The sequence below is a fragment of the Apteryx rowi genome, unplaced genomic scaffold (assembly GCF_003343035.1).
Source record: "Apteryx rowi isolate R43461 unplaced genomic scaffold, aptRow1 scaffold_12, whole genome shotgun sequence".
NCBI lineage: Eukaryota > Metazoa > Chordata > Aves > Apterygiformes > Apterygidae > Apteryx > Apteryx rowi.
This window is the reverse complement of record NW_020447419.1, coordinates 5,467,171-5,476,171: the sequence shown is the minus strand read 5'-3', so window position 1 is coordinate 5,476,171 and position 9,001 is coordinate 5,467,171.

The following is a 9,001-nucleotide window of genomic DNA, read 5'->3' as shown; positions in this document are numbered from 1 at the left end:
GCGCGGGGGCGGCAGCTCCACCTGCCCCGGGCCGCGGCTTCCCCCCGGCTCTGCCGAGCGGCGGCCCCGCGGCAAAGCCCGCCGGCTTGCCGGCCTCTGCCCCTCGCAAGGCGGGGCGGCACTTCCTCGCCCCTTCGAGCCCGCCGCGGGATCGGGAGCCGGCRCCTGGCGAGCCGGGCCCCATCGCGTTTTAGAGGGGGAGTTTCAAAGCGCACAGGTGAAATGAATCCTACAGCCCCCCACCGAAAGGCTGCTCTAAAAATGAATGGTTTCGTTTGTTAATCAGTTCCGAATCTATAGATTATAACTTTCAAGTTTACGGTAGACAAAGGGATAAAAGCTATGTTACCTCTGTTTTTTTTTAGGTTCATAATTAGCGAAGAGACGCTAGCATGTGGCAGAAGTAACATACATCATCGTGTGGGAGAGAGGGAAAGTACAAACGTTTCGGTGGCACTCGTTTAGGGTGATGAGACTTGTTATTTTGTACTCCGCCGTCTATCCGTTACAAGCAGCATCACCAGCTCACRTCAATGAAACCATGATGCCAACCTGTCTGAGTGCGTTCCCGCCTCGGGAACTTGCCGAGCTCCTCCGAGACCGGCAAGGTTCATCGACAGCAGCAGCTTTGGCCTGACAGACAGATCTGATGTTCCAGCCATTGCCCGGAGGGCTGCAGCATCCCTGCTCTTCCAGTGTGCTTTGATACCTTATTTTGCATCTTCTGTGGCTCAGATGTGCTCAAACTCCTGTTGAAGTCAATGAAAAGTCAGTGGCAACTGAATCTAGTGCCTTTTTTCCTGTATTTTGATGTGGAAGTTATGCAACTATTATTTACTACTTGCTTATAGTTAGACTACTATCAAGCTAGCAAAGTGTGATTTTTTGTGTGTATAAATAGCCCTCGCAAACCATAACAGAGATATTGGAGTGTAATAGAAATCCACAGCATGAATCATTCCTCACTGGGGATGTGCATGGAGAAGGAAGAGGTTACCGAGCCCTAATCAGTGGTGGCCCCATCTAACAGAGCGTGCAAGACGGGGGCAATTTTCCCCGTACGTTCAGGCAGCGCTTCCCTGGTTAAGGTCAGTATAGGAGTGCAAACGGGACCTTGAACAGGTACCAGCTCTGATCTGCGCTGAGTGAGGCGAAGGTAACCTCAGGAAAGAAAGTGGCGATGGGAAACAAAGTTACCTGCTGCTCCCCAGAGGTTTCCCCCAGCTGCTTTTCAAACGCTCTCTGCAAACCCGCCACRTGTTTCATGTCGGAGCTGGAAGTCTCCTCTCCGGAGCGTGCTGCTCTCAGGAAAGGAAACGCACAACTAAAATGCCTTTTGCCACCAACGCTACCAGGTGCATTTTTTACCACTGCGGGCGTTCGGGACAGGATGGCAACCAAGCCGGTGATACTTGCCGGTCCCGCTTAGGCATGGAAGTGTCAAAAACCACCTCTTTCCAGGGCATTTAGGACTGGGGCCCTCTCTCAGGTTTGGAGGAACCTGCCGTAGGGTGAAGCTACCTGCTTCTAACCTACCTACCTGCGGTCCCGGGGCAGCCTGCAGCAGCGCGAGCGCTGCCCCGCACACCACGTGGCTCTCCATCCTCTCCTCCCACGGGCATTTAAAACCCAGCACGYGCTCGCCAAAGCCAGCAGGAACTGCAGCCTTCTTCCATATCTGTACATTAGAAACATCCACGAGACCTCACTGAAAATGGGACAATATGTAATTTAACAGTACAGTGATATCTGTTGTACCATCTGCGTCAAATTTGGCTGAAGGAATTTTGCAGCCCGAGGGCTGGTCATTGCCGCGGTGCAGTGAGGCTTCTCCTGCCTTGGTCGCCTCCGGTCCGGCCTGGGACTCTGCTTCCCGCCTGGGGCCCGCAGGCGCGGGGTTTTCCCTGGCGCCCTTCAGCCCCGCTCGTCCCTCTAATTGCAGCTCCTTTTCCACGCCGGTCACGCAGCCGCTTTTATTTTCGGTCGCAGCTTCCTCTTTCTAAACGAGTCCTCCTCTCYCCGTGAACCGACCGTCAGGAGGTGTCTGTGGAGCGGGAACCCCTCCAGCTTCTCCTCGGAGCCTTTCCAAATCTTGGCTTAGAAAAACAAAACGAAAACCAAGGCTTGCTATGTATTCCCGTACCCGTCTCCGGGCTCCAGAGCAGCGGAACAAACAGGGCTTCTCCCCCAGTTTTATGTCAAAACACGCTACGTAAAGCACAGGGCTTGGCGGCCTTCCAGAGAAAGCAGCGCGGCCGCCCCGAGACGGGGCCAGGACTGCGAGGGGCCTGGACAAAACCGCAGGCGTCGCCAGCGGCAGGAGAGCAGGGCCGCGGACCCCTCCGGGCGGGCTGGGGCGGCGAGCGGGGGCACCGCGGCCRAAGGCTTGGGCTGTCCTCCTCGCTCACCGCGCGGGCCCAGCCTCCCGCTCRGGCTGCCGTTCGCCTCTCCGCGCGGCGCTCCGACATCCCCGGCTAAAAGGCTCGCGGTGCATCCCGTGAAACGTTCTCCTTAGTCTGTCAGGTGCATGACGACGAGGCCTCGTTTTCTAGCCGCCAGCAGGCACTAATTACCTTAGCATCCCGTTAGCCCTAGCGCTCAGCCAGGCTCTTCCCCTGGGAATTCRTCCACGTTCGAAAAACCAGGCCAGYGCCCCAGCTTGGGAAAAAAGCCGTTCGGCACCGGCCATCGGCCCGGGCACCGGGAGAAGCAGGGAGGGAGAGGGGCAGAGGAGGCAGGTGGYGAAGGCAACAAGGCCGGGGGCCGCCTGGGCCCAGGGCGGCAGGGCGGCGAGGAGAGGGAGCGAACCAACRCGGTTACGGTCCCTCGTTGGATTAGCGGCGAGGGGCAGCGCGATCCCGGGCACAGGCGGGCTGTGGCTGCCGGGGCATCGCGCGCGGGGGGGCGGCCGAAAAGCCCCCGCGTCTCCCGAGCGGATGAAGAAAAGCTTTCAGGCTTGGCCGGGCCGACTAAGTTCGGCTGGATGTTCGGCATCCCTTCATGGCGCGGCGCGATGCTGCCGGCTGCCCAGCTGTGTGCGGACGGGTCGCCGGCACGGAGCCTGCAGATGAAGTTGTCCCCAAAAGCCTCCCCCGGAGCGCCGGGGCTGCCGGTGCGGGGCGCAGCATCTTCCCGGCGTGTGCCAGAGCGCCACTGCGACTGCGGGTATCATTAGCATCAAAGAGATGGAGGAATGGCAGCTTCTGGTTAAACAAACGGAAAGCTGTATTTAGTCTCTTTTGCCACATTGTGATAGGGAAGAATAAAGGCTTTTAAATATATTTTACAGCTGCCGTTTCTTAGGTTTTTCTGCCTTACAATAGTCGCCGTAGTTCTGACGGGGAAGTTGTTGCAAAGGCTTTTTGTTTTTAAGCCTCCTATTGAAATAATACGTATTAATTGCCTCATTCCTGAGTTTTTTGTTGTGGTGGAAATTTCGGATGGGGGTGTGGGGGAGGGGGTTGTAGACCGTCCCCAACTGAGAGGAGGTGTCCTGGGTGAGCAAGGAGAGCGGGGTTTGGCCGCGGCGCTGCGAGGGAGCGGGACGGCTCCCTGCAAAGCGAGAGGGCAGGCGGCACAGCGGCCCTGGGCAAGGGCAGAGCCGGAGTCATCATCGCGCCTGCAAGTACCACTGCTTCCCGCGCAGTCGCACGCCAGCTCCRGGCCTCTCCCCGCCGGGTCCCACGTGCGCCGGCTCCTGGAGGCGAGGCCGAAATGTAGCTGCGACTCGGAAAGCTTTATTCCAAAGAGACAAAGTCCAGCTCTAAAATAAGTCCCCCTCCTGAAAATCCCATCCCGCTTCTGTTGAAGTCAATGGYAACTTTCCCACTGATTTAACCGGGAACAGGATCCTGCCACTTCCAGACAGATTTACAGCCAACACATGCTGTAACGCTCCCAAACTGCATGCACTTACTTYTCTTTCCAGCCCTGTTTTAAAAAATTATAGCGAATGCCTACGGATTTGTGCGTATGAGTTATTGTGCTGCTAATGAGAGGAAGAATTACCCGAACACGGTTTAGATGGTCATCTGCTGCCAGCGYGGGCGAAACTGCTGGGTCATTCGCTGGCTTAGTACCACCGCTCATCCCATTAGCATTTCCATTAGAATTATTGCAAAACGTAACTCAATTTCTCCCTTTTTGGCGGCCGCGGGGAGGGACGGGGGCTGTTTTTGCGACGAGGGTTGCTGAGGCGTCGGAGCTGGAGGCCRGGGCGCGTTTCTGTAACCGGCAGCGCGTGTTGCTTTTACCCGCGCGGCCGCCCGGTCCCGGGGAGGCGAGGGGGGCGGCTCGGGCGTGCGAACGCCACCGGGGCGGCTCGGGGGGTCGTTGCAAAGGGGAACCTTTGCACCGAGGTCGGCGGCGGCGGCTCCCCTTTCGTGCGCGGGGGCCTCCTCGCGCCTTCCCCGCTGCCGCGTAGCCCCGCGCGTGCGTCGCTGTGGAAATCGCGCCCTCCCACGAAGCGCCTGGCTGGCACCGGCCTCCTGCCTCCGCCGCCACCGGCGCCTCTGCACTGAGTAGCCCGAGGATCAGGACGACCTAAAGCATCTCGGCTCGAGGACGCTCAGGCGGGCGTAAGGGTAAACCCAGCCCACGGCCCGCGCAGTCTCCGGCCGGCGCGGCCTGGAGCGGCCGGGCGCAAACCCGCCGGGGCCGCGGGCCGCGCGGAGCAGAGGTCCTGTGTGCCGGTGGGCGCCGGACCCGCCGTGCCGGGGCTGCTTGCAAAGCRCCGCGGCCCCGGGCCGCCTTGCTCCCGGGCTTCGATGGGCGCGTCGTTGGCTCTCGGCATCTAAAAAGCAAATGCAGCTGGATTTAAACCTTACTGGCGAGAGAACAAGCGCCTCTTGTTCAGCAGCAGCATCCGAGAAGAAACATGTAACGGAGCAGGCGGAACAAAAGCTGGGCTGCCCCGAGCCGTGCCCCGAGCCGTGCCCGTGCGTGCCAGCTGCTGCTCCGTCGCCCTCCCCGGGGCTGCAGGGCCGGGGAGGTCCCCCAAGCCCCGCGGCAAACGGACCCCCGGGGCGCCCGCCGACCAAACCCGAGACTACGAGAAAAACCGCTTTGCAGGGCGACTTGAATCATCTGCTGGCGTCCCTTAGCCAGCACCTGCCGGGGAAAAAAGAGAGAAAAGCCCAAGTCCTCCCGCCCCCCCCAGGAGGGAGCTGCCGCCCCGCCGCCCGCAGGCCCCGCTGCTCAGCCCGGGAAGGGGAAAGCCGAAGCTCGCCCCGCCATCCCCCCGCTTTGCTAACGCTGCCCCCGAGGAAGGGCCGGGGCGAGCGCCGCGGGGGTCCAGGCTGCGCGGGCGCCGCTGCCGCTCGCGGGGCAGCGTGGCCAGGAGCCCACGTGCGGAGGGAGGCAGCCGTCGCAGGAGACGGTGCTGCGCTTTTCACATCCAAGCCCCTAAATACACCGTGCTTCGGCTGTGACCTCGCGCGCTTGCTTTTCTTTCCCTGTTTTGCCCTGCAGCAATGGCAACACAACCCGCTCTCCAGCCCACCCCGGCGCTGCCCCCGCCTGCCTTGCTCCCCTCGCTGCTCCGTCCACTCCACTCTGTTGGGCCATGAGAGCAACTGGGGGACCGAGCTGGGAAACGGTCCCTATCGAAAACAGCCCATCGGCAGGAAAAAAAAGCCTTTTTTTCCCCCCACCAGGCAGCCCGGTCACCCTYGTGCTCCCGCAGCACGTGAATCCCCGCGAGCGGGGGGGAGAAGGGAGGCAGGGGCCGGGGCGGGACCGCGCGCCCCGTGGAGGCGAGGGGGGAGCAGCAAGGCAAGAGGCGCCCGGTGGCGAGGAGGGGCCGTGCGCGTGCGTCGATGAGCGGACCCAGAACTGCTCTGCCGTCGCAAGCCGTCCGGCTCCCTTTTCCGGGCACCGCTCCGGCCCGGTCGCTGCGCGTCCATCCCTCCCAAAGCAGCAGAAGGTCCCCGTTTTTACTAACCTTTCTCGCGCGCATCCACCACCGTGACCGCTGGCTCTTCGCCCCTTAGGAGAGAGCCGAAAGCATGGCTGGAAGTATGCCGGAGGAGCGAAAGCAGCAATACGTAAGTATATATGCATGTATGTGTCTGTGCACACACACACACACATATATATGTATGTACGTGAATAGGAGGAAGGGGAAAAGGAGGCTTTATTTACTTTCATTTACTTATAAGCCATTTTCTTCAGATTTCCTCTATTCTTTTTTTCTCTTTTCATTCCTAGAAAAATTACAGCAGATGAAGCCTCTTAAAATCGTAGCTTGCTGGTTTGAAAATCTCGGCTGCGATCTGGAGGAGCAATGCTTTTTATTTTTTTGTGCTCCCGGTTGAGGGATGTGATGTATGAAAACTCCAATTTAACAGAGCCTTGAGATTAAATCGCGTTGCGCAGGTAAGGTTTTGGCAGAGAAGCASTCTGCGCTTCCTGACAAGGACCAAGAACTGGGGGAAGAACAGGGTAGATTTTAATGTAAGTTTACTTTTCTTGTATGAATTTTAATGACAGCTTTGCCGGCTGCTTCTGTGATTCATAAGAGAAAATTAAAAACCTACACCTTGAAACTTATATGACAATGCCACTAACATCTTGCAGTTTCTGGCATTATCTTGGAGAACCTTTCAGTCTTGTTTCTATGCCACATTGTTTTCCTCACAAAACGCATTTTAAATATAAAACACCGAATGTTCATTGCTTCTTTATAGCATTTTTATTCATTATCTGCCGGAGGCAAAGGGCACAGTTTTATATAGAATCCTCACTGAATGTCTTATTTTGCAATTTTACTCCACTGTACATATTTCCAATAAATTATTTTCTTTCAGATGCAGATATTCCCCTGGAAAAGCGAGGCAGGCTGCTTCCTGTGCGCTGAGATTTTTGCCGCGCGGGTAGCCAACCCGTCTGGCTTGGGTTAGTCTGTCAGGCACGTTTTGGGAACCGTCCGAAAATTAATTCCCTTTTAAAGACTATAATCACCTTTTTGGTCCCTGAAGATGGTCGAGGCTTTTTGTGCCAGGCCGGAGATAAAACAGCTTTTACACACGTCGAGGCCTCGTCCCAGGCAAGCAGGAAAGGCTCCGAGAGAAAATCCGTGCGCGTCTTGCGAGCCGTCYGCGCCGCGGCGGTGCCCGGGGAGGCTGCGGCCGCCCTCCGCCCCGGGCAGGTCCGGCCGGGACCCACGAGCGCACGCTGTGACCAAACGCCTCTCAAAATTGCTGTATCCACACGAACTGTAATTTAGCGTGCACTGACACTGACTCAGAGCTGCTCGTGGACTGCGCCTCAGGCGTAAATGCCAAGATCCGCATTGGGAATGTTTTGGGGTGCAGCGCAGCACGTGTTGATTTTCTGTGGCACTACTGCTGCAATTTCTGCTGCAGCTTGTGCTGCAAACCTGCTGTACTTTTCCGTCCACCCATTTTGTCCTTCTACTCTTTCATTTAGGCCTCTTCGAAGCAAAAAAAAATTTTCATCACAGAAATGCTACATTTTCCCTTCTCCCTGTTTTAGTGACTTTTCACTTAAATATCTGCTATTTTGAAAATTACATCACCTTACATTAAATACAACGCTCTTGCCTGCATCTCAGCGTGCTCTGCAACCCACAGCTCCGATCCCACAAGGATTTATGCTTGCGCATAACCTGGGGTATGAAGGCAGCGTCACCAGCTTCAGCGAAACGACCCACGTCCCTCACGTTAAGCACCTGTGTAAAACTTTCAGGGAGCCCTAAATCTCCGGCAAGACAGCGCCGCCGCCGCCGCCGCCTCGCTGAAACACRGCCTCGGCTCGGTCGCCCGAACGGCGGGGGCGGCCTGACACCGCCTGGGCCCTGAGCAACCAAAACGCAGCCGCCCAGGCTGGATTTCGGCCGGGACGGCGCGGGGCTCCGGCCTCGCTCCTCCTTCCGGGCAGGCCGGGAAAGCAGGACTCCGGCTCTACAACTGAGGACACACAGATGCGAGGGAATCAGGCTAAGCCTCACGAGTGCTTTTTCCACGAGACAGCAAGCGGCTGCTGTGGGCTTTTTTTCCCTTATAAAGGGCATCTTACCACTTCTGATCCATCCTGATCGCGCACGATCTGCTAGGATCAAATCACATCCAGAGGCGAGGAGGACTTTGCAAGTACGAAGAAGAGAAAGACTCAACATACAAAATATGTAATCATGTACAGTCTTAAAGCCTTTATTTTAATGCAAAATAAAACAGGTAAAATTTATATAGCCATATGTAACAAAAGATCAAAATCTTTGATGTGGTACTAGAAAAAAAACCCTTTAAAATTGTGTGTTGAATTTCTGCCCCCAAACAATCACGCATGATTTTGCAGTCATCGGTTTCACTGAGACGCACGGGTGTCGCCAGGATCACTAACGCCTCCCTCCCCCCGAATAACAGAATAGCGTCTTACGAAGCGCCGTCTCCTACGCAGAGCTAGTGAGCAGCACGCCAGACTTTGCACGCAAGGCTCCCCGGCTGCCGGTGGCGCCCAGCACCCCTGCGCGGAGCAGCGCGCCAGGATGCGGCCCCGGCAGAGCCGCCGGGAGGACTCGCTCGCGGCTCTGACTCGCGGATAAACAAGGCTGCGGCGGCYGGGAGGGGAGGTAGCACGGCGCATCTGTGAAAAAAAAATCAGGCAGCACGTGAAGCTACTTCCAGGTCGGGAAGCCGGACTGAGCTGCAGTCCAGGGCTGCGTGCACTTTTTCAAGGCAGGAGCCTCTTTCTTAATACTCAGCTCCTCTGCCTTCTCCACAATTGATATTTCTTTAGGTATCTGAGGGGTGCCCAGAGGCTTCTGCACCATCGCACATCACAGTGGTCAAGCCTGCGCAGGGGCCAGGCTCGCGGCTCGCTAGTGGGTGGTCACTCAGGAAGTCCACAGGCTCTTCTCCGTATCTCTTAGTCCCTGGACTCTCGGCGGGGCTGGCCAGACGCCAGGGCCCCGAAGGCAGCCCGCGCGCCGCCCGGCTGCCCGGCGGTGCTTCGCCCGCAGCCGCCGCTCCGGTGGCCGGCC